Here is a 24,710-nt window from a genome sequence, read left to right as displayed (position 1 = left end):
AACCTTTGGATGGGAGAACAATAGCGATTTCCATTCCTTATTTTCTTTTATTTCTATTTTTCTAAAAATAAATAAAAACATTAAAGTTAGTTTAAAGTGCGTTTCTTAACCAGTAAGAAGTAAATTTCCTTGCAGAAGTAAGTAATGCTAAACTTACTTTTTTTCCTGCCAAGGTGTTTCCGTTTTTTATTGTCTATACTTGTATTTGATGAATATTAAAATTAGTTTCAATTTTAAAATATAATTATTAAAGAATAAATTTAAAATTTTCTATAATGAAATACATTATTGCAATTCCATCTACCTAACATAAGAATTTAAAAATAATTTACTTATATTTGAATGTAATATCATTTGTATTTTGCAATAATAAATTAATATTTTATTTTTTAACAAATTTATTATCAATATTCATTCATTTCTGTCGTTTTTCGTGCCAAAAACGGTAAAATAACGGATGTCGTAAAAAATACGACACGCGCATGCTCATGCAAAATTGCCAAACGCGTGTGCTGGAAGGTTATTAGGTAAACAGTTTTAATCGCTTATGAAATCTGAATGCTATACTGAGCAAATAAAGCAGCTATAACTTTCAAAAGGATATATTATGCGAAAAACTGTCAAAGATATATTAATTCACTTACTTAATTTAATTTGTCCGGAAGAATTTCAGCTTAAATAGCAATTTTGCGCGAACTGATGCAATGGTTTAGTTTTTTTCACTTGCTAATTTTAATATCATATTTAGGAGAATGAATGAATACTCGTAAATGAGGGCAAGTTATTAGAAAATATTTTAATTGAGAGTGTTTGAAATATCTAAAATTTAAATTAATGAAAGGAGTTATCTTTTTATTCTTCGCAATATATATTTCATGAAGGTTTCCGTCTTTTATTCAGTCAGGTTACTAAATTGGCTTGTTTGCTGATCCAGTATATGAAATATTTATTTTATATTGAAGCAAGGTAATTAAAGTAAATGAATAAGCTGATTTACATCCATTCATTTATCTAAGATGTAATAGTTGCCTTTTATATGATAATAACATTGTACAAAAGGTTGTTCAAATGCATTTCTACTGCATACTCTCACAACATAAAAGATAAACACTAACTAGTACTTTTACCAGTTACAAGTGCGAATTCATTACTAAGCAAATAAACATATTTGACTCAGGTATTTCTAACCCCTCCTTTCTATGTAAATCTTGTTTTCTGAACTTTGTGGTTGCTGACATCTGTGACGAATTATTAAACAACATTCTTTATTAATTAATTTGGTATAGCTGCGGTTTAAAAAGAAACGTAAATGAGTTTATATATATTTACTTCCAGTTCGTTTGAATTTTTTGATTATATATATATATTACTTTCGGAATAGAACAAATGGATGCATTGTTTTACAAGGATGAGGCGTATTTGCTTTAGAATTCTGCATAAATATTTAACTAATATTAACCATCGCTATTATATTATTATTACTAAACTTTCAAGAATATTTCTAGTACCATATAAATTAATATATAAATTTGCGAAGAAAGGATTTGTCTCCTAAAGGGACAAATAATTCTTTTGTCTGTGTTTTTGTTCATGTTGCTGATTTTATGATAAATACCTGCTCATTATACTCCTAATTTTAAAATAGTTCTTCAAATATTATTGTACACAATTTGTTTTATAATTAAGTATAGTTAAGTATAATTAGTATAAATATGTAACAAGTAGTATAATAGTACTAGTAAAGTAATTAAGAATAATTAGTTTTTAATGGCACAATAATTTTATTATTGTTCGCCACTCTAGATGGTATGTGTAGGACGTTATATGGTGAAAACGGATTCCCATGTCATTAAAATCCGGAATTAAATCTCAAGCAAGATGATTGTGATTACGTTGTATTTACATATGGAGTCACTTGAAATTTGACGATCCAGAAGTTTTTTTTGAGAGGCTGCATGTAAAGGAAATAGAAATATTAGACAATCAGACTCCATTTGTCGAAATATCATTGACTCGGTCTTGTGAATGTTCTCTACAAGTTTCCTTTAAAATTTTGAACTTTGCACTTTTCTAAATATGTGTTCACAATATCAGACATGCAAATACAAATTTATAAATATGTGACTGAATTGAAATGTATAGTTACTTAAATAATTCCTTGAATTTTATACAAATGTTTCAAAATGTATGAAAAATAATTTACGATAAATAATTAAATAATAAATTTAAATAAATTGAAAAATAATTCCTTTAAATTTTAATTATTTGTCATGCAAAAGCAGTATGAATTTTTAAACTAAATTTTAACAGAAACAAATTTAGATAAAATATTAATATTCATAAAAGTAAAAATATTAATATTTCGATTACATGTCAATAATTTATTAGTACTGATCTGGATTTATGTTTTTATACAACAAAATATTTATTTTATACTTATTAAATTATTAAGGTCTATTACTCTATCAACGTTTTAATGCAAAAGTTTCTGAATGGCCTTGAGAATATTTAAAATGCAGGGAAAATTTCCTAAATATGCATGAGAGTTAGTTAAATTCATAGTATAAGGTGCAATATTTTACTAGTTTATCTGACAATTTTGCTAGTGAAAATTTAAGAAGCAGAATCATTTAAACTGATAACTGATTATTTTATTCGTAATACAGCAGTAAACTAAGAGGAAAATCAGTACGTTTAAATAAGCGGACGCAATAATAAAGATCATTAATTTAAAAAAGCTGTTAAAATGTGAACATGAATGATGAGAATCATAAAAAATTACTTCACCGGGAAATGATTACGAATATCCATAAATACAGATTAATGATACAGATACTCATTAACGAATTTAATGTTGATTAATGGTAGCAATAAAATTTCATATTTTAGAAGTTAATCGTGACAGAATAATTGTGTTTTTGTGCCAAGAGAGAGCAAAAAATAATCTACAATAAATTATTCGCTGCCAGACATTTTGAAAATTATGTACCGAGTTGCTATATAATTAAAATAATTTACACTTAACTTAAAAGAGCCACGATGAGTGTATCTATCAGTAACAGAATATGTTTTGAAAATGTCATATATAGCTAAATATTATAACAAAAGCTGTTTTTAAACTAATGGTCATATGTTTAAAAAAATATTTTAAGTAGATTAAAATCACATTTTTACCTATGGGCTCCAATTTTAAACAGCTGAGAGATATGTAAAAGTGTTGTGAATTTTTAAAAGAAATTTATAAGTTAGAGACAATTTTAAATATTTTTGAACTGAAATTCTTGTCGTTTTTAACTTTGAGTCTTCTTACTATTATTTGAAATAGATTGAAATAAAGAACGAATATGGTAAGATATTCACCCATTTAAAAGCTCATATTTTTTTCACGCAGTGTTTGTTTACCTATGTAACTTTTTGCTCCTATATGAAAAGTACTCACAGTGTTGCATCTGTTAAATAAACATTTTTTTTCCGCTTCATAATTACCTTTTTATTTCTGAAAATTGAAATGTATAATGCTAAATGCATTTATGTGTCGCGGAAGACTGCAGTTCAAAATAATTTCAGCCTTTCCTCTCTTTTCTTTTTTTTTTCTGTATCTGATAAATCCTTGTAAGGTTAGGTAAGCTATTTAAATACAGCAAAACGACAGAAAGCTATTTGCCTAAGGTAAGGGATGCGTTCATGAAGGCCTTTCTGAAGGAAACTGCCTTTGTTTACATTTCACATATCAAAAATCGCGAAAACCAATCATGCAGCCAGGTTGCTTGGCTGGGATCGCCCCATTGCTTTTACTATCCAGCAGTTCTAAGCATTTAGGTAGTAGTGCACTGGATGTTACGGGTGGGTCAGATCGTGAGAAGTTTGCGTTCAGCTAAACACGTTTAAGCACTGCTAACTGTTAATTGCTTTTTTTTTAACTTTTGCTAATTGTAACTCCATTTTTCCATCTCAACTTCACTCCAAAATTATGGATATTTAAACAGTGTGTAAATATGGATTCGGCATTCTGGGTTCGGCTCATCTTATCAATTGCCTTACCTCGTAGGAAGGACTGGATTTCTTCCCATCCAAGTGGCGTTAGCCAATTTGATTGGCACATTTCAACACATAGTTTTGGCAAAAAAGCTTTCATTTAGTTGTACCGTTACTAACATTTGAACGCTGTTAAACAGAATGGTGAATGTTTGTTATTCAAATTAAAATTATTATTACACTCATTACAAATCTGATAGGTACTTTAAGATGTCAAGAAATTTAACGAGTTTTCAAATATCTTCACATTCTTTTACTCATACATTAATTTTGAAATATATAATATAACAAAGTCATGTCTTAATTATACATATTTGTGAAATATTTCATGTACGTGAAATTTGGGAAATATTTCATGTACGTGCGTTAAACAGTGTGAGTTAATAAAAATATCTTTTTTTTTTTTTTTAGGTAAATGCTTTATCTTCATCCTTTCTTCGTAGTTCGAATTGTGCCTGAGCTACTGAAATAAAGGTAGGATTCTTGTTTTTTAAATAAAATATTTGGAAACGTTTAGAAAATTTGTGAATGTGACAATTTTACAATGAAATGTTGTAGGTAAAATGTTAATTTGTTGCTCTTAGCCCTATTAAGTTTTGTTCAAACTATTAAATTATAAAAGATATTTGAAAAACAGAATGACAGCCATTTTATCAACAGAAAGATTTTCAATTATACATCAAATATTTGTTTCATTTTGAAGAGTTTTCAGCCCTCTGCATTTTTAATATGTAACCTTTATGGAGATAATTTCTCTTAGTATTATTTATTACATGCAATAGTTTCTAAATGTATAGAAACATTGAATGGTAGACTGTGTAACAATGTAACTAACAACGTTTGCTGGTGTAACAATTAAATGGAAATGTTTTATACTCTATATCAGCTTACCTTTCATGTTACCTTGCAGTAAGATACATAAATTTCTGTAAAATGGCATTATGATCTATCATTTCTAAAATTGGCGAAATGACGTTCTTCTGTCTTTGCTTATTCTTACAAACGGTTTCTTAAACTATACATTAGAATATCTTCTCTTCATGAATTCTGTTAAGACATTTATTAGATTCTTTGCCGTATGCATCTGTCACCTTTCATCGCGTTTGGTTTGGGAAAGAGATCTAACAATGAAAGTTTACGAAATGTGTTTCTTTTTAATAATAGTTTTGCATAAACTGAAATGCTAATATGACATTCATTATTCTATTAAATTAGAAAGTTGATTTCTAAATTACACAGAGGTTAGTGTTCTAGCATACAGATCATAATTTGAAAATACAGGTATAATATTAGCCTCTTCGAAGACCTAGGCTTCAACTTTTTCTGATCTGTATCTTAAGTTTCACTTCAGCAGAATAACAAAGTACTGAGTTTCAGTTTTTAAGTTGTAAGCTTCATGTCAGCTATTATTGATCCATGTGTTCAGTCTTATAAAATAAACTGTAAATTAAAGCACATTTTACACGCTACGTATATTTAAAGCTGTATTCTTGTGAATAAAATGTCACTCCGTAAAAATTTAGTTCCCATGCACTGATGTTTATATTTGCTAAACATTATTAAAATTATTTGATACGTTTAGGTATTGGCTTGAAAAATAGTTGATATAATTGAACGTGATTTTAACCGATATTGCTCGTGTTTTATGACGATAAATAATGTTTTTAAATATGTGAATTTTATTTTGCGAAAGATAATTTTCTATGACACTTTCATTTATGCTGCAAACTTCAAATTCTGAAGTTAATTAATTTTTAAATAAGTATGTATTCCGCAAGTATAGAAACAACTATTAATAAACTACTAGCGTTGCAAATACTACTTAAAGGAAAGCAAATGTTTGTGTTTTAATTCTTTTTATTGAAGTGCTTTTGGATTCCAGTTTTGCTTCCCGTTGCTCGTCCGTTTCAGATGAACGGTCTTCAGCAGTGCGTGATCGAAAGTTTTCCAGTCTTGGTTCCTGTTGCTCGTTTGTTTCTGCAGCTCGTGGTGCCTTTTCCTTTCGTGCTTGAGGTGTAGATCGAGCAATCGCTATTCGTTTTGGTGGCATTAATTGCGAAGGTGCTTTGTGACGACTATTACAAATTTACTTTCAAAGAGCAAAGAAACTGTTGTGATGCAATAACACACATGTTAAAGCGTGAAAACGTAAGTATTTTACACTTTGCTGAACGATAGTAAACTTTAAAATATTTTAATTTGGGGAGTGACAACATATTTCTCTTAAATAACAGAGTTTGTTTATTAAATTCGAGAACAAATTATGTATTGCTTTTTCCTCAGCAGCAACACAAATTTTTTATATCGCCGACATTTCTAATTAAATTTGAAATATATATCTTACGCTTTGCAAAGTGGCCACGCAAAGCTTTTAAATCTCTGTGTTTTTAATGTTCGTTACATAATGTTCGTAAAATATGTGTATTTAAAAGGTGCGGACCCCATGAGCTGGCTTTTGAGAAATCTTATGTAGACGGTTCCCTTCCTTTTGTTTTGAAGGTCGAGTGTGGGAAGTTTCATAAAAATCGAAATTATAGTGTTTATTTGTATAAATGACAAACAAGCAAACAAACATTCACTTTTATATATATAGAAAATCTCTAAAAATGCGAGGCAATCGAAATTGAATTTAACATAATACTTTCTCTTCTTTATATCAGATACGAAGCTTAATTAATTGCAGAGAAATGCATTCAGTTTGGTCTAAAATAATTATGCTGTTTCTACTATGGCGATATAGTTTAAGGAACACTGATTCCACTGTGAACGCTAGATTAGAAATGTGTAAAATATTTAAGCACAGTATCAATCTAAATAGAAAATAAAGTTTAGAATTGAAGGGTAAAATTAATATTTGAATTAGGATATAAGTTTTTACATCTTTTTTTACTGCTTGCCGGGTTAGAAGAATCATATTCAGGTGATTCTGATGATATGATACTTTCAAACAAAACTAATATGCATTGCATTTAAAGTAATTCCTTTTTCTTTATCCTTGATGTCTTAACATTTACAACCTTACTGGACAGATTTGAGACATGTTAAAAATGTGTGAAATATTTAATAGAAGAAATCCTTCGTATGGAGTTTACATCTTGTTTGATTCTTCACTGCATAAATTTGTAAAGTACTAAAATATCTAATAATGCGATAGGAAATATAGAGAATCACACATTTTTGTAACGATTTTGGAGATATATATATATAAACAAACCATATAATTTTATTTTCTAATATTTTATTCCGTCGAATAGCCATTTTGCTGAACTATCATAGTCCTTTTCTTAAAACATTAAGGCTGAATTTATTTCACTCCTGCTTCACAATCTTCCAGAGTCCATTCAATGTTTTGTGATGCCGCTTATAAAGAGCTTGTTTTAAAAGTCCAAATGCACAATAATCCATAGGGAACACATCTTGAATGGGATGCACTTAAAGGTTTTTTTTTTTTTTTTTTTTTTTTTTTTTTTTTGAATATAGTAGTAGATTTAGAGGTATGGCTTGGCGTCTTCTTCTAATGGAACTTAACACAGTAAAGATTGTTTGGATAAAGAGATGGAATTTCGTTTTTAAAAATGGGTGCTAAAGCATGCTTCTGATACTAATGAGTTAATTTTGACATTTTTTAACTTTTCTTATTTTAAGTTTTCGGTTACATGATAATCCATAAAACCTTAGAAAATTTTTTCTTGTTTTCTCTGAACCAACATGATAAGTCTTTTTCTCCTCAAATTTGCGGTAGTAAATTGATCTTTTTCTATTGCAGTCAGATAAGTATATCCAAGCCTCATCAATTGTAACTATATATATTTCCATTTTTTACCTTCCAAATAATTTTCATGCAGCAATCTGCACATAGTCTTACGTTAAGAAACATGTTTCAGCGTTAGGCGATGAACATCATGTTTTTTTTTTTTTTTTTTTTTTTTTTTTTTTTTTGTTTTGATTAGCTATAAATCAGATTTTATAATTTTGTTCATAGTTCCTACAGAGATATTTAAAGACTTTGCAATAGCTCTTTGGAGGGCTGGAGTTTCCTTTAAAACATGAGATGCAATTTTATATTTAATAAGAGCTGTCCGTACCTTTGTTGGGAATTAATTTTTTGCCTTTTTCACAATCAGATGTAAACTTTGCCGTTTTTTTTTCCTTTCATATTAATTACGTCACATATTTTACGTGTAGCAATATTAAAGCCATGCTTTTCACATCTTTTTTAATAATTGAATAAAAGTTTTTTTTTCGGACAGTGCAAAAATATAGCCTTCGATATATTGTTTATTTTTCAGCGGCATTTTAAGAAAAGAATATTTTTAATGCTGCAGACGATAACTAAACCTTATTCTAATTTGATGCCAGCCACGCTTGTGTTTTAAAATTAATATTTAAATTCATGGAGAAAATCAAATTCGTTACAAAAAACGTATGAACGCCCTCTGTAGTGAATAAAATCTATTTTCTCCTGAAGCGTATTATAGTTAGGAATACATTTAAAATTTTAACATCTGCGTTTGTAAGCTCTGTTACTGCATATTTGAAATATTCTTAGAGACAAAAAATTATTGCAATTATGAAATTGTTTGCTATGCTATCTGTGAATAACGAAATTGTTCATTGTATCTATTCTGAACACCAACAGCATTCACATAACTTCCCCCATAAATGACAGAGGAATAGTGCTCATACACATTCATCAGCTGCAGATATATTCTTATGATTTCTGATCCGTTCTCTGCTCCAATCCTCCTCTAATCATTCGAACCTCTCCCATCACCGTGACGAATATAGAGGCTATCTGCAAATCCCTTTATCAATGCGAATAGCCATCCATCATTCAACCTCTGTTGAGATTAGTGCTTAGTTGCTGGGTTTATCTCTGAATTGCGATAGAGAGAACTGTTTCAAATAGTTATCAGTCTGGCAGACATTCGATGGTTTGTCCTGGTTACACTTTGTCGAACCGGAAATGTAACGAGGTGAAATGTTGTTATGCTTTCCCATGTTTCCTCTAAACTTACGACAGTGTTTAAAAGTTATATATGTATATATTTAATTATTACTATTTAGCAGTTTTTTTAAGAATTCCAACGTTGTACTAAAACATAATTTGTGAATCGTTTGCTTACAATTTATTACTTTATTCACATATTAGGCGTAATACTGACAGAAATATGTGCATAGAATTTAATGCCTGCCCTAAAAGCATTGAAAAGCATTTTTCTAATAAGATATTCGACATCAAGGTTAAATGGGGCCTAGATGTTAGATAAAATATGTGAGTGTTTGTCAGTAATACCGAAAAGAATTAATTGCTATCTGCAGAATATTTTGCCTTGCTAAATTGAAACGTTTGAAAATTTTAGTTTTATTAGCTCATGGAAAATTAGCATTGATATCTTAAGCACCTTTTTGTTCCTAATAACCTCAGAAAAATGCGGTAATGTAAACAATAACTATGCAATACTTTTTAATTAAGATTACGATACTGGTAAAACCCAGTTAACACTAAGCCCATTATCTTCTACTATGTGTTGCGAAATTGCCAGTGAGAAAGCTTCTCCGCAAAGCAGACCTAAGGTTGCCAGAAAGTGGCAGGAAAATGCAGGGTTGGTAGATTTGGCGCGAAATAGCCCATTTGGCGATATTTGACGTCAAAATTGTAGATAGATAGATAGACTGAGATAGACATTCTAGAACACATTTTTAGCGGTTTTTCTCGAGAATATTCTCGAAGGTAGGTTAAATCTATGCATACTTTGCCTGCACGGAGAGAAAGTAGTATCTTGAGTTCTGAGATTAGCTTGAGAGCGTTCGATCGAGTCGGAAATTGTACGTTAGTGCTATGCCGTGAAGCTGTCTTCACCGTTACAGCCTGAAGGCTGTGTTGCAGATTGTTTCAGCCTGTTTGTCATAGTTTTTCGAAAAAATGTAGACTTGTCTTTGTAACTGTTCTGTGTAATATTGTCTACTGGCGATGAGTTTTCTTAAAGTATTGTCATCAATTACTCCAAATCGACGAACTCGTAGAACGCAACGTATGTTTACAGGCGAAAACATCGCAGTAACGACATAGCAGGAGAAAAGACAAGGTAAAAACATTGCATTTCTTAAACATTGTGGCATAAAACATCGTCGTCAAAAACTAGAGCTGTTCGAAACATCCCAGTTTTAAAATATCATCGTAGAAAATATCGTCATAAAAAATAAAACACCTAAGAATTCTGCGCATGAGGGTAACAAAGGAGACGTGTTTTTAAGGCATTGCAATTTGTAAATGTACATCCGCGTAATGATTTGTGAGCGTAAGAAGGAATGTGGAGTATTTTTACCTCTGTATGTCACTTTTTTTAATCATTAATTATTTTCTGCTAAAAAGGCACGAGGGCAATTTAAACAAACAAAACCTGAAAATGAACTAACTAAATGAATTATATAAATTAAGGTGAACTAATTAATTCAACAAGTTTAATATAAATAACCTCATGCGGTTACTACTCAGGTTCCCGTTTGTAATCTTTTCTAGACTGAATTTTCATGAAAAACTACCTCTTAAGACATTCATTAAAAAATCACCTTTAGTAGTAAACTACATAAGAGTTAAAATATTTTTTAACTGGTATGCGTACCTAGCCTTAGTTTTCTACTCATTTCCAGTTTTTAAAAGTTTAAGTTTCCTTCTTGATTTTCAGCAAAAAAATTATTAATTAATTAAAAATATGAAATATTTCTCATTCCTTCTTGCGCTCTAAAATTATTATGCAAAAATATATTTAGAACTTTTAAAGCCTGAAAAACACATAACTGCGATATTATCGTCAGGCGATGATTTGTAGGTGCTTTATTTTTTACGACGATTATTTCTAAGACGGTTTTTTTAAAACCGCGATGCTTTTGATCTGTTTTATTTTCGATGTCGACGTTTTATACTAGGACAGCGGCTTTCAACCAACAAAAATTGAGAAACCTCAATACCACCATTTCGTTTTACAGTGATTATTTTTAAGTTTCTCAGTAAAAATATTAAAATATATTTTGTCATTTTCACAACCTATTGGCTATTAAATATTCACACATTTAAATATTAGATTGAAAATTGGTTACCATTTCAGTTATCAAAATTTAAGTTATAATACTTTAATTCTAAAATTTAATGTCAAATTTGGGCTTGTTTAAGGGAGATCAATTTCTTTGGGTCTGGTTTTATTTCCCTTCTTTTTTATCCGTAAATTAGGATCCACTTTTAATTTTCTTCTGTCTTTATTTTTCAAATATCACATGGAAGAACATCCTTGTTCACACAAACAGGTGATAACAATTTAATAGCTTTATTTGAAATGCCTTTTTTTTTCGCCTTTTCATAAAAATTCTTTTTCTTTTTAAATCTACAATTAGAGTTCGATCACAGGAAATTTCTGTCAAGTGTTCTTTTTTTTTCACTAATTTTTTTAATTTAATAGTGAAAAACACTTTCTTTGCGTACCACCGGTTGAGAATCGCTGTACTAGAATGTTTTAGAACTGCGATGTTCTTGCCTTCTTTTCTCTCACGATGTTTTGTACAATGATGTTTTCTCCTTGCGTTTTCGTAAGCGATGTTTTTCAGCCTTTATCGCTACTGAAATACATACAGATAACACCTAATGATTGAAATCTTCAGTATGGATGCGAAGAGGTTCCTTGTTATACGAAATTATAAACACTAACTTTTACATATTTTCGCCACCGTTATATTAAAATTTATCATTCACACAGATAAGAAATTCTTTCATTTCAAGAGGCATAAGATTCTTTCATGTATCTTCCACGTCGTTTGGCAGATTGCCTGTTCTGAGCATTAATTTCAGTCGACATTTTGTGATAATTCTAATTGTCGTTTGAATTAAAGCAGTATCTTAAGTAATCGAGTGATTTACGCACAATATACGAATATATTAATAACTGACATCTTAATTTTACTTTTAATAGTATCTGTAACTGATTTAATTTGTAATAGCTGTAATTCGTGTAATATATAATCACATAGTTGGTCATTTTTGTAAACCTGTATGTATGTAATGAGCATTGTTGCTGTAATTGATAAAAAATAACTGAAAACATCATCTATTTTTTTATATAAAATAATCGTTTTCGCTTTGCTTTACATTAAAACCTGTGTATTTTTACAACTTATTTATTCTAAATTTTTCTCTTGTTTTTCTTTGTTTGCCGTTGTTTTTACAATACGAAATGTCATTAAATGGCATTTAATATGTTTTCGCAGCTATTTGTATAATGTTCTATTGAGATATCGGAGATATCGTGAAGCCACATGCAAAGAAAACAGCGACTGACCATCATTCTTATTCATAATTACATCTTAAGCATTCAAAATAACCTAATGTAAGTTTTCGTCGCATTGCGAAAGTAAAGAGTTCCTAATGTTTCCTTTAACCAAAAAGGTTCAGGGAATATATATATATATATATATATATATCAAGCAAGGTAGTAATTATAATTTAAAAAAAAAACCAATTTTGGTCTAGAAAACATCTTGCGCAATATGCTGCAAAATAAGTAAAATATAAAAATTGTAGTAAGCTCGCCTAAAAGTAGCTCTTGGTAACTTTTAGGCGAGCTTACTACAATTTATATATATATATATATATATGTACATATAAATAAAACCTTTTAATAGTTCTTAACGCCTCCGGAAAAAAATAGCAATAAATGCAGCTAAACTAACAACTAAAATAGCAATAAATGCAAGAATTATGTGTAAACATACAGCCCAAATAAGTATAATTAGTATATTTCTGTCTTTGTATTTGAAAGGTAATATGCAGTTTCAATTCCAAATCTGGAAAGATGCTACGTATTCTGAAAGTGTTGCTAGAAATGTTGGTGTGCTAAACTTTCAGAAATTTTTAATATATCCTTAAGTTTGTTTACACAAATATAACATATACCAGTATCTGATACGATGATAGATTCCTCAGAGAGAGATTAGATGATAAGAAAAGGCATTCAAATACACCTTTTTGCAAAAAAATCGAAGCACCAAGGACTTTTGCGATCGTGACGAAATTTGGTATGCAAACACATCTTGATCGAGCATGGAAATGATCAAAGTTTCAAGGCAAATGAATAGAAATTGCGATCATAGAGCGCATTTCTAGTGCGCAATTCGCAAAGTATAAAACCAGTAACAGAGGCGGAACATTTATAATTTTTGTTGCTGCCATTGTAATTTCGTAAAGAATCAGCTAAAGATGCCATTACGACGATATGGAAAACCTTACAGACAACTAAACGACTTCCAGCGTGGTCACATTGTAGGGTTGGGTGAAGCTTGGTGGTCATACCGAGCAATAGGCCGCCACCTGCAGCGTACAGACACTGCTGTGCATAGATGTTGGCAACAATGGTTGCTACAAGGAAACTGCCGACGAAATGAAGATTCTGGAAGGCCAAGGAGCACAAATGCGAGGGAATGTAGGATGATTGTTCGCCATTATCGAACCACCCCAACGGTATCATTGTCGACTATTCAACGCACTACAGCCACGTCTATACCTCCCGTGGTACCGTCCATCATCTCACGGTGCTTGTCTAAGGCGGGATTAGGCTCACAGAGGCCTTTAAGACGTTTCCCTTTGACCCCACAACATCGGCGGAGTCGTCTGGAGTGGTGTCGCAGCAGATCATCATGGCTGCCATCGGACTGGCATCGTATAGCGTTCAGCAATGAATCCCGCTTCACTCTTGAAGCAGATGACCACCGTGTTCGAGTCTGGAGAGGACAGGGCCAGCGGTCCCAATCAGCCTTTGTTTTACAAAGGCATACAGCCATAACCTCTGGTGTGATGGTGTGGAGCGCTATTTCTTATGACAGCAGGTCATGTTTAGTCATCCTCTGTACATCTTTAACAACTCAACGATATATTGATACCTTTCTTTCCTTTCTTTCCACCGACAGCGAGGCAGCCGATCCACTGGGTAGTTAGCATATCGGCCAGGTAGCCCCGCTGACGGAAATAACTTGAAGAAAATAACACACTTATAAATACATATTGTGCTCAAGACGACTGCTGGGGGCAGTGCAAACAAATGCTGCATGATGGGAGAAGGGTGCATTGCGGGTATGAAGAACAATTTCAGTTACAAGTTACAGAGTTATGGATAGGTGGTTACAAATACTAAAAGTAATAAGAAGTAAAATACTGGAAAGTAAAATAATACATAAAATAAAAAAAAGGCAAAACAATGGAAACAATACATAAAATAAGGCAAAATACATAGTTCAAGGTTCATAATTGAAGGTTTACAGTTCAAGGAGATAAATATATACAGAGAATAAGAAAAGCAGAATAAGCTAACTTAAGATAAAATTAGTTCACTACAGGTACAGAGTATACAGGGGCTGTGCTGGTGACGAGGATGGTGGCTGAGAATTACTCCAGCCTGTCTGAGATTTTGCGTGCAATGTTTATGCAATCGCATATGCGTTTCAATGCATTGCGATTTTTTGAAGTAGCTTCGGCCCATGCATGGATGTGGTTTGCTATTGGTTGCCTAAGATAATATTTGGCGGTCTCTCTGCAAGCGAACAGATAGTGGTCCGAATCTCCTACCATCTCGCATGAGCAATGCTCGTTTTCGCGTCGTCTGAAGCGATGCAGGTAAGTCATGAAGGGACCATGTCCTGTTAGATACTGAGTGAAGTGAGACGAGCCAGATTTTAGAAGCCGCAGACTTTTGGAAAAAATTTGTAAACTCTTCTGCCGGTGGTTTCTGTCTCCCACAGATGTTGCCAACGTTTGAGTAATTCTCTCTCGAGTTCAGCATTTAAGAACGAACCCGGGAGGGGCACGTCAAGTGTGCGAACGTGGGGGTCAGTTGCTGCTCTTTTGGCTATTGCATCTGCAATTTCATTACCCAGTATTCCAGTGTGGGCAGGTACCCACTGGAGTTCAGGCCTATAGTATTTAGGTGTTCTTAGTAACAGTTTTTGTATGACCCTGACGAGTGGATTTTTACTACATGTGCCTTGGATTGCCTGGAGGCTAGAGGCTGAGTCTGAATATATACTGGAATAGTTATTTTCCAGTGCGTAGACAAGTGCAGCTTTTAATGCAATCAGTTCAGCCTGAAAAACTGAGTTGTGGTGCTTAAACGTTCTTTCCCAGGTCTTTAAGATCTGGTTTCCAAGTAGAACGCTGCATCCTCTACCGGTGCCACATTCTCCTTTGGAACCATCGGTGTAGATTGCAGTGGCGTTGAACCACGTTGGTGACCTGCAGTTGATCGAGATGTTGAATTCGGCCGGGTGGCAAGTTGGCTCGGGAATGCTTTGCTCATAGTCAGTATAAACATAAGTCCTGTCCCATAAACTTATTGTCTCTTGAGTCGGAGCACTCGCACTATTGCACTCTCGCGCTGAGCTAAGAGGTGCAGAGGCGGTAGTCCTGAAATCACGTTTAGAGCATTAGTGGGCGAGGTTTTATATCCTCGGGTAATGCTCAGGAGGAATGGTCTTTGTGCTGAGCGTAGCAGATTCTCCATTTTAGTAGTGATCGTTATGCCCCAAATGGAGGCCCCATACGGTGCAATACGTTCAGCTACTACAGAGTACTACGTCTTAAGCATCGTCCAAGAAACTCCCCATGTTGGTGCTGCTGTTCTGAGCATGGAATGAAATATCCTGTGAAGTCGTGCCTTGACCTCCTTTAAATGTGGCATCCAAGTCAATGTGTCGTCAATTATAACTCCTAGGTACCTCAAGTTTCTGACTATTTTAATATTTTTCCCATGAAGGTTGATGCACGGGGTTCTTCGATGGCGCTTACCTGGGCAAATAAGCATACCCTGGGTTTTTGAGTTGGCAATAATTAACTTATGGTCATTGGCCCATTTGGCCGTCTTGTCCATTGTTTGTTGCGCCCTAGTCTCATATGCGTTGCGGCTGTGCCCTTTGGTTACCAGCAAAAAGTCATCAGCATAAGCCAGTATTTCCGTGTGACGATCTGTGTTAAAGAGAGTCCGCTACAAGATTCCAGAGCAGTGGACCCAGACAGGATCCTTGAGGACAGCCTCTGTTGATGGAACGTGAGTGCACTCCTGCGTCCGTAGTGACGTGTAAGCGACGATCTCTTAGGTAGCTGTAAATAAGGTCAAAGAGAATCTTAGAGCTACCCATGTCCTGTAATCTCTTCAATACATCGGGCCACTACAACGAGTCGAAAGCGCCCTGTATGTCCACAGAGATAACGAGACTATGTTGGTTATTTCTTCTGTTATTTGCTATTAATTTTCGTAGATGCTGCAGCGCGTGATCCACCGATCTGCCAGGAATGAAACCGTATTGTTTGTCATTTATGCGTTGTCCAGACAGGATATAGTGTTTAAGTCTTTGAAGGACGACTCTTTCTAGTACTTTACCCAAGGCAGGAAGAAGGCAAATAGGCCGTTAAGACGTTGGTACATTAGGGTCTTTTTCGCTTTGAGGAAGAGCACCACCTCACCAAGTTTCGTGCCGGCTGGGAAATAACTGTTGCGCCAACACGCAGTAACGTAGGCATACAGTAACTCCAGATGCGTACTGTTTACGGCTTGCAGAATGCCATTATCTATCCCATCAGGACCTGGTGCTTTATTGGTGTTTAACGCTTTAACAATGTCGCTCATTTCTTTGACGTTTGGAAGCGGTTCAAAATCTGTTTTCTTGGTATTGTAATATTGCTCAACACTGTCTCTGATAGTTCTTTGTACGGGATTATCTGTATCTGCGTTATCAGGTCTAAAGATATTGTCCAGAATGTGCGCAACTACTTCTGTGCTAGTTGCTGCTCCGTGGCTTGTTGTGGCAGTAAGATTAGTAGGTGTAAACATCTTAATCATGTGCAATACGGAAAACAGTTCCGAACTTATTCGCAGTGTTGGTACAGTACTCTTTCCAGGATGAAAACTTCGATTTTGCAATCTGTCTTTTGTAAGCAGCTCTGTGCTTTCGAAAAATTAGCGAGTGTGTCTCTCTTTCTAAGGAATCCTTGCATGCTTGCATTCTGCGCCTTAGGGCACGGACTTTGCTGCGTTCAGCAGTCAGCATGGTGCTCCACCAAGGAGTGCATTTCGGGGCTGCGTAATGTTTCCTTTTCAAGACTTTTTCGCACACTGAGAGCAGTGTTTGCATAAGATCTTCATGCATGGCGTCGATGTCTTTACTACTGTTGCAATTGTTACATTGTGCCACGAGACATTCAAAATGGGTTGAGAGTGCATCTTTAAATTTGTTGAGGTTTATATATTTCGTTTTCCATCTGTTCTTTGTTATAAATTGGTGCTCCGAATCAATTCTGAACTCAATGTAGCGATGGTCACTGAACGAGGGGGTTTCGCTAACCTTCCAATTGTGAATATTATTAAGTATACCAGTGGTGGCTAAAGTGATATCAGGCCACCCCTGAGCCCTGGTAGTCCAGTATGAAGGAGGGCTGTCGGTGGGGTTGACGACTGCAAGGTTATGAGAAGTGATGAAGTTAAGGACAGGGCAAGCACGCCTGTTTTCCTCTGGCGCACCCCATAGAGGGCTAGCAGCGTTAAAATCCCCAGCGATTACCTTATTCCTAATCGGAATCATCATGACTTGTTCCAGCTCCTGGAGTGCAGTGACAATGTCGTGCGAAGGAGGAAAATACACGCTGGTGATGGCAACCTGACCATAAAGCCCTTCCAGTTGTACAGTAACTGTGTAATCTCTTTTATGCATTAGCAGGGACGTGAATGGACCATTGTAGGCGATGGCTGCAATATTGTAGGCGATGGCTGCTTGATTGCAGCCATCGCCTACAATGGTCCATTTTCCAACAAGATAATGCCAGACAACATTGTAATATTGCTCAACATAATGCCAGGCAATATTGTAATATTGCTCAACACTTTATTCAAAATTTTCTCTTTTTCAATCATTTAAGTAATAAACCGACTATGGCTGAAATTTGATATCTAGGGAGACAATTTAAAACCTTTAATCTACGAGCAGTGGGTTCAAATACCGCTCACATATCTCTGGACTGTCTCCATGCGGTTGATACTCTTCCTTCGCCAGCAAGGTCACCAGACCTTTCACCAATCGAGCATATCTGGGACATAATAGGCCGCCAGATTCGGGCATCACAAAATGTCGCAGATCTGGAGCGACAACTGATGAATGCTTGGCAGAATATGTCACAGGATGACATTAGGAAACTGTACCACTCCTTGCCTCGAATTCAAGCATGCATTGCCGCCAGGGGTGGTTCGACCAACTACTAATTTGAACACTCAATGGGTGATTGTGAGCCGTGAATAGGTACTATAACCTTGATTTTTTAACCATTTTATTATCTGTGTATGAGCTATACACATATTCAATTTCATCAAATGAAATCCACCGTCTTCTATACTTTCTTGTTCTCGTTAATAAAACACCTGTCATTTAGGGCATTTTCCATTTTTTGCTAGTTGTAAGTCTAAAAACTCGAGGATAAAATAGTAATTTAATTCAGTTGCCAGTAATTTATGGAATTGATCCGTCATCAGAAAAAGTTCTTTCATTTGGTTCGTTAAACATAATTTCTTGTGTTTCTATTCGTCATCCTTTATATTTTGATCTTTTCTCCTTATTTTAGGTTTTTTGGGCAATATTTTGTCTATATATTTCTCTACCTAATTTTTAATTAAAACTGACTTTTAATGCAACCACGCCTCAGATGATCTTATATTGATCGAAAGGTATGTCACATCATTTTTCCTCAAACCAGTTAGAAGCACGCAGGGAATTATCATTATGCAACGCACATTCTCTATTTTAACCTGAGATACAGGCTGAAGTATTTTTAATTCTATCCGGCGCAGCAGAAAATTTAGAACATTAGTCTATATGACTTTAAAACAAAACAGGGTTAGTAGACATCTAGTCTGCATTTTATTTTTTTACCAAATTCTGAAGCAATCCAGGAATTAAAATGACACCGTACTTGATAGAGGAAGCGTTTTCAAAGCTATCACTTGTAGTTCACCCCCTACAATATATTTTTTATCTTAAAGATTATTTATCCTCAGATCAATAAATATTTTGATGATCCCGCACATGGAAGAATTTTCTTTTACGTCTTTTTGCATGAGCTTCTAAGGGGTGGGAAACGACATGGCTTATAAGGATGATACGAAGTATTCTCTCTTTCGCTATTAGAAATTTAGAAAAGGAAAGGCTACTATATTTCAACGGTTTTGTTTATCTGTTTTTTCCAGATTCTGTCTTAATTACTTACATTTTCTCTAATGAAATCCAAACAAATAGTTAGGATTCTTTAACCAAACTTGAAGACAGAGTACTATATAACATATAGACAAAACAGGATTACATTACGTTTTATAAAAGCATGTAATTTTAATTTTTATGAGAAATTTCAAAATCAAATCCATTATTCAGTCATAGATATTGTTTTGAAATAAAACTTTTAAAAATTGACGAATACAATAATAATTTTGAAAATTATAACGTTTTCGTTTTCCAAAATTATAGAAATTACACGTTTATATTTTTTGAAGTTTTCCTCGATCACATTTCGTGTGGTTTATTATAATTATATAGGGAAAATATTTTCTTTTTTCGATGTAGACAGAAATTTCCTTTTCAAAATATATTTGACATTTTTATGAATATTATAATATTATTATATTATCATATTATTATCGCTATTATTATTCTCATTTAATATATTTGGTTTGTTTTCATATATATATAGATATGTAATTTTGCGTCATCATTAATCATTATTGTAAACATAACGTATTCACTGGAAATGAATTTCAATAAATGCGAAATTAAATTTATCTGATGAATTCCGATATAAATATGAGCACCAATGTCTTAAATAATAAACGTAAAATAAAATATACTGCATAATCCTAATTTATTTCAAGAATCAAAGTACGATATATTTTAATGTAAAATTGTAAACCGAAATCAACTCTCTACAGGCATGCTAACTTCCTTTTTATTCAAAATTTTCTCTTTTTCAATCATTTAAGTAATAAACTAAATTAAGTAATAAACCGCCTACGGCTGAAATTTGATTTCTAGGGAGACAATTTAAAACCTTTAATTTACGAGCAGTGGGTTCAAATTATAGGCTTAGATCTCGAAATTCTCCTACATAATCCTTCAGCTTTATAACACTCCAGTGAATCTGCATTTAGATATTAATATTCCTGAAAATTCTTAATTCATTTAAGAGTATCTGATTCTTCTTTTGAAAGAAGAAGTGCCTTTTTAAATTACGATTCTAAGAAAATTAATTAAAAAGATGAATTATTTCAACTTTAAAAAGCACCTCAATTCAAACGGATGATTTGGATATTATTTTAAGAAAGATGTGCTTCAATTTAATTTCAATAATAACATTCTTCAAGACTTATTTCATAAAAATGTAAAATTTAATGAGTTTCGTTTTTTAGAGACAAAATAAATTTTATTACTTTGTACGCACAGATCAGTATCTGCTTTCCTAAATTAGGAAATGCATTTATGTCCAGGTCTACAAAAATCATGCAGTTAGACTCAGATCAACATATTCTTTTGCCTGATTTCCAAACGTACAGCCTGGTTAATAATTACTATATGTGAAGCATATATATTTTAAAGGCGTTTTAAGCCACTCAGACATACGTATAAATTTATTTACTAAATATATAAAATATGTGTAAGAGATTAAACTGTGAGATTTTAATCTTTAAACATTAGCAGTCTAGACGCAAAGAAATTTCATTTCATAAATTATTGAAATCGAATGCAGGCGTCGTAATACACATGCAAAACTATTCATCCTGGAAATAAATGTGAAAATAATTACAGATAATTAATATATAATTAAAACACAAATAAAATCATAATTTTTATTCCCCTTTTTCAAGAAGTATTCAAAATAATTATCAGCTTAATTGCGCGTTTCTGATTCTATATCTAGATGAATTGCTAATTTGAAATAAAAATTTAGGAGAAAATTAAAAAAAAAAAAAAAAACTAATTATAATCAAATTATCTGATATTAATGAATCGAAGATCTGAATTTTAAATAAAGATATACCAACAAGATTAAAATAGCTCCGATGCGGCATTCAAGACAAATATGTTATTTTTTCTTAGTTCAAAGCTAACACAAAATACATAGTGAGCTTTAAATGATGTAAGGTAATTAATTGATAGACGAAAAAATATTGATAGGATTTAGAGTCAGTTAACTATATTGTGCAATTATGACTGAAGCTAAAACTGGATTCCACTTCTGGAATAAATCAGCAGTGTAATTAAAAGAAATGTAAAAGATAACCTGAAAAATGTTGATACATGTAAACTTGAATTAAATGACAATGTGAAAAGTTGGAAAATGAAAGACGAATAAATAGTTTATTTAAAATTGTCTTTTGTTTGAAATGTATTGTAAAATGGCATTAATTACTTTATTTTGCGAAAGAAAGTTATGTGTTAAATTTCAAAACACAAAGCCTTTGCCTAAGAACATAAACACAGGAACCTTGTAATTAAAAATATGAGCTTACTAAGCAAAATTTGATAAAAATCAAATTTCAGATTTTCTCTCGGTATTTGTTCAAATCCCAGCGAACGAGATGGCTGCATAGGCGTTTTCGATGTTTTCCCCATGTGTACCACGTATACGAGCCAGTTTCCCATAGAAATTCTTTCAGAAAACATTCCTCTTCTTAAGCAAATAATCTTCATGTGACTTCACAGCAACGTCGCGTAGCGAATTACCAATTTTTTTTTTAAAAAAAGTATTATTTTAAGTTAAAATAACTGGTTAGAAATAACTGGTTAAGCAGGTTTTAGAGGGCGAAGTCAGAGCGTGTTCTGCCTGTCTGAAGGTTACGTTGCTAATTCTTTAATCATTAGAATTCGGTGGCATTGATTTCGCTTCTTAGAGCTTGTTTTTGCCGAATTCAAATCAGAGCCAGCTTGCCCGATTTTTAAACTGTGAAGCCTTTAACTTGTACTTAACTTCACCAAATTTTAAGTTATTCATTACCTTTTGGGTTAAGCTAAAAGATTTGGCTTTCGTAAGTACAAGCTGGTGCCAATGATAAACTTTATTTCAGTTAATAAAGATTTCTTTACACCCTTCTCCTGACTTTGTAATACTTTAAAAGACTTTGTGATAATTCACCAACAGTCTTCAACGTCGCGTATATTTTATGATAGCTCAGAGTACACGACGTCGCAAATTTATGATTGCGGCTTAGAGGTGAGATTCATCTTTCATTCTAAAATGTGTAATTATTGCAAGTCTCTTATGTCTGCATTATTACAGGTCTGCATAAGAGTTGAAAATGAATCACATTCTTGATGCCTTGGAACCTCAGTCAAAAAAGACAAACTAACTACAGTTGATGCACTAATTCGAGACGGTATAATTTAAAATAACAGTTGCCATCTTAAGAAACTTAAATTATATGTTGTTAGTGTACAAACATTAATTACAGATCATATTAATTTAATAAATTAAGGGTCAGGTGGAGGTTTTGCCTTTTGATGCTAAGAATCCAAAGAGGAGAGATTGATTGCAATTACGCAGTTTCTGCAGAGCTATGACAAGAACAGAGACAAGTTTTTAGATTCTATAGCAACTTGTGATGAAACATAGGAACATTATTTCTTCCCAGAATTAAAATGAGCAGGCAAACAATACAAAGATTTTTAACGTCTTTTGAAGTAAGTCATTGATGGGACTACATGTAGTCAAAATATTTACTCTCCTGGAATTAAAATTCTTGAGTGCTGTAACAAATGCATTCCAGTGGCAGGCAACTACCTTGAAAAACAATATATAAGCCGTTATCTAATATTCAGTACCATAAAATCCTAGTTATATTTACCTGTCCTTTGCATTTATGAAAGGATTTTGACAAAGATCGCTCTTAAATCTTATTTTTTGAGATAATAGGCGAGTACAGATATGGTACGAATCCTCTGTGTAATTAATTGTCCATTTTTATGGTTAAAATTTTTTGGGTGATAAATGAATATTATTTTCTTGCATTTTATACTTCACTATTAAAGACATTTTAAGAAGTCATTAAAATTTGCTCCTATGTACTATTAAAATAAGTTGCAAAAATAAGAGAAAATAAAAGCACAAATTATCATCTGTGAATTAATAGTTACGCAGAAGGTCTGAATTGCAAGTGAGTATAGAAACGTAATAGCCAATACTCACAGAAAGCAGGAAAATGTCATGACGTACAATCACGATTGGACAAAAGGGAATTAAGCTTTCTCCCCGGTAATTAAGTTAATTATTTAATACTGATCGTTTTCCATCTTTTATTAGGAGAAAATGCTCTCACGATTGATAGTAAATTCTGGCTTCCTTCATTAGACCTAAATCAAAAAAAAAAAAAAAAAAAAAAAAAAAAACCCGCAATAAAATATTAATGTAAATATCAATAATAATTTTTGCTATATGGATAAATAATGAATTTCAAATACTTATCTAACTTTTTACCAATTTTCCTTTTTATTCGTTTAAAATTATTCATTAAGAGATTTGTATAAATATTTTGCTAAAATGTACTGCCTTATAAAAGGGTATTTACTTTATACCTTTATTACTAATATAGTAGAAAATAAATCATGGGATTTATCTCTCGAAATTACATTTACTAAGAAAGAAATGTATTTTAACATTAGGCAAAACTGCAACTTTGTGTTTGGCGTAGACTCTAATTATAACTGAATTAATTAAAATTTTTTGGGCTTTAATTTAATCTACTCCAAAAACAAGTTTGCTCTTTTGCCTAATGCTAAGTGTTACTTTGGCATGTTTCTATTCTCTATTGAAAGAAATGTTTGTCAATTATTTTGTGTCCTATGTAGCAGCTTTTTTTATTAAGGTACACTGCTCAAAAAAAAAAAAAAAAAAGGACAATCTCCCGTTCTACTTGGCCGATTGACAAAATTCAAACTGCGTTTTTCATGTTTTGAAAGCGCGACTTAGGATATATATTAGATTTATATATAGCACTATTCTAACATAGATCTTTTGACACAAAATCGGACTTTTTCAGAAATAACATACCAATTGTTTTCCATATTTCGATTCTACGACTCAAATTATGCCAGAATACCAAGATTTGTAAAAATCGTAAGACTAGTTTTTAAAATATTAGCTCCTCAATGTTAATTGAATTTGGCAAATATTTATTAATATCTCCTTTTTTATTAAACTTTTTTGATTTTTTCTCTCACATTTCGAAATTTAGGTTCATTCCAAATAAAATATACTCATTTTTTGTGTTTTAGTTTTTAAATTTCTATTTTTAAATAATTTTTATAAATTTTTCGAAAAAAATTTTGAATTATAACCTATAAAATTTTTACCATCATCATAAAGTAGGTGTATTTTTAAGCATATCTGCAAAAAATTAGACTCTTTTATTCAAAATTTTCTAAGATAATAACGCCAAATGTGGTCTATTGATTTTTGTTACACTGAATTGCCACAGCTATTTTAACCTTAAATTTCAAGTAAAATTTTACGGAGAATTAATTATATGACATTTTTTCCCTCAATAAGGGGTAATAAATATTTATTAATACTATATGAAAAGCTATTTTTTTAAATTATAGATGATATTATTCAA

General features: G+C 32.4%; 1 protein-coding gene across 1 annotated transcript in view; it reads left to right on the top strand.

Moving 5' to 3' along the window:
• The window catches only part of LOC118195957 (complexin-like), a 980,726-nt gene that overhangs the window by 256,709 nt on the left and 699,307 nt on the right, over positions 1-24,710 (top strand). The window contains exon 2 of the mRNA XM_085814740.1: positions 4,447-4,509. The gene's annotated coding sequence lies outside the window, so the exon portion shown is untranslated. The remainder of the gene's footprint in view (positions 1-4,446; positions 4,510-24,710) is intronic.

The sequence above is a fragment of the Stegodyphus dumicola genome, chromosome 4 (assembly GCF_044657685.1).
Source record: "Stegodyphus dumicola isolate Sdum_Otavi_A_Nest chromosome 4, ASM4465768v1".
Classification (NCBI taxonomy): domain Eukaryota; kingdom Metazoa; phylum Arthropoda; class Arachnida; order Araneae; family Eresidae; genus Stegodyphus; species Stegodyphus dumicola.
Note: the sequence above shows the minus strand (reverse complement) of the source record. Positions and strands in the feature narration are given on the sequence as shown.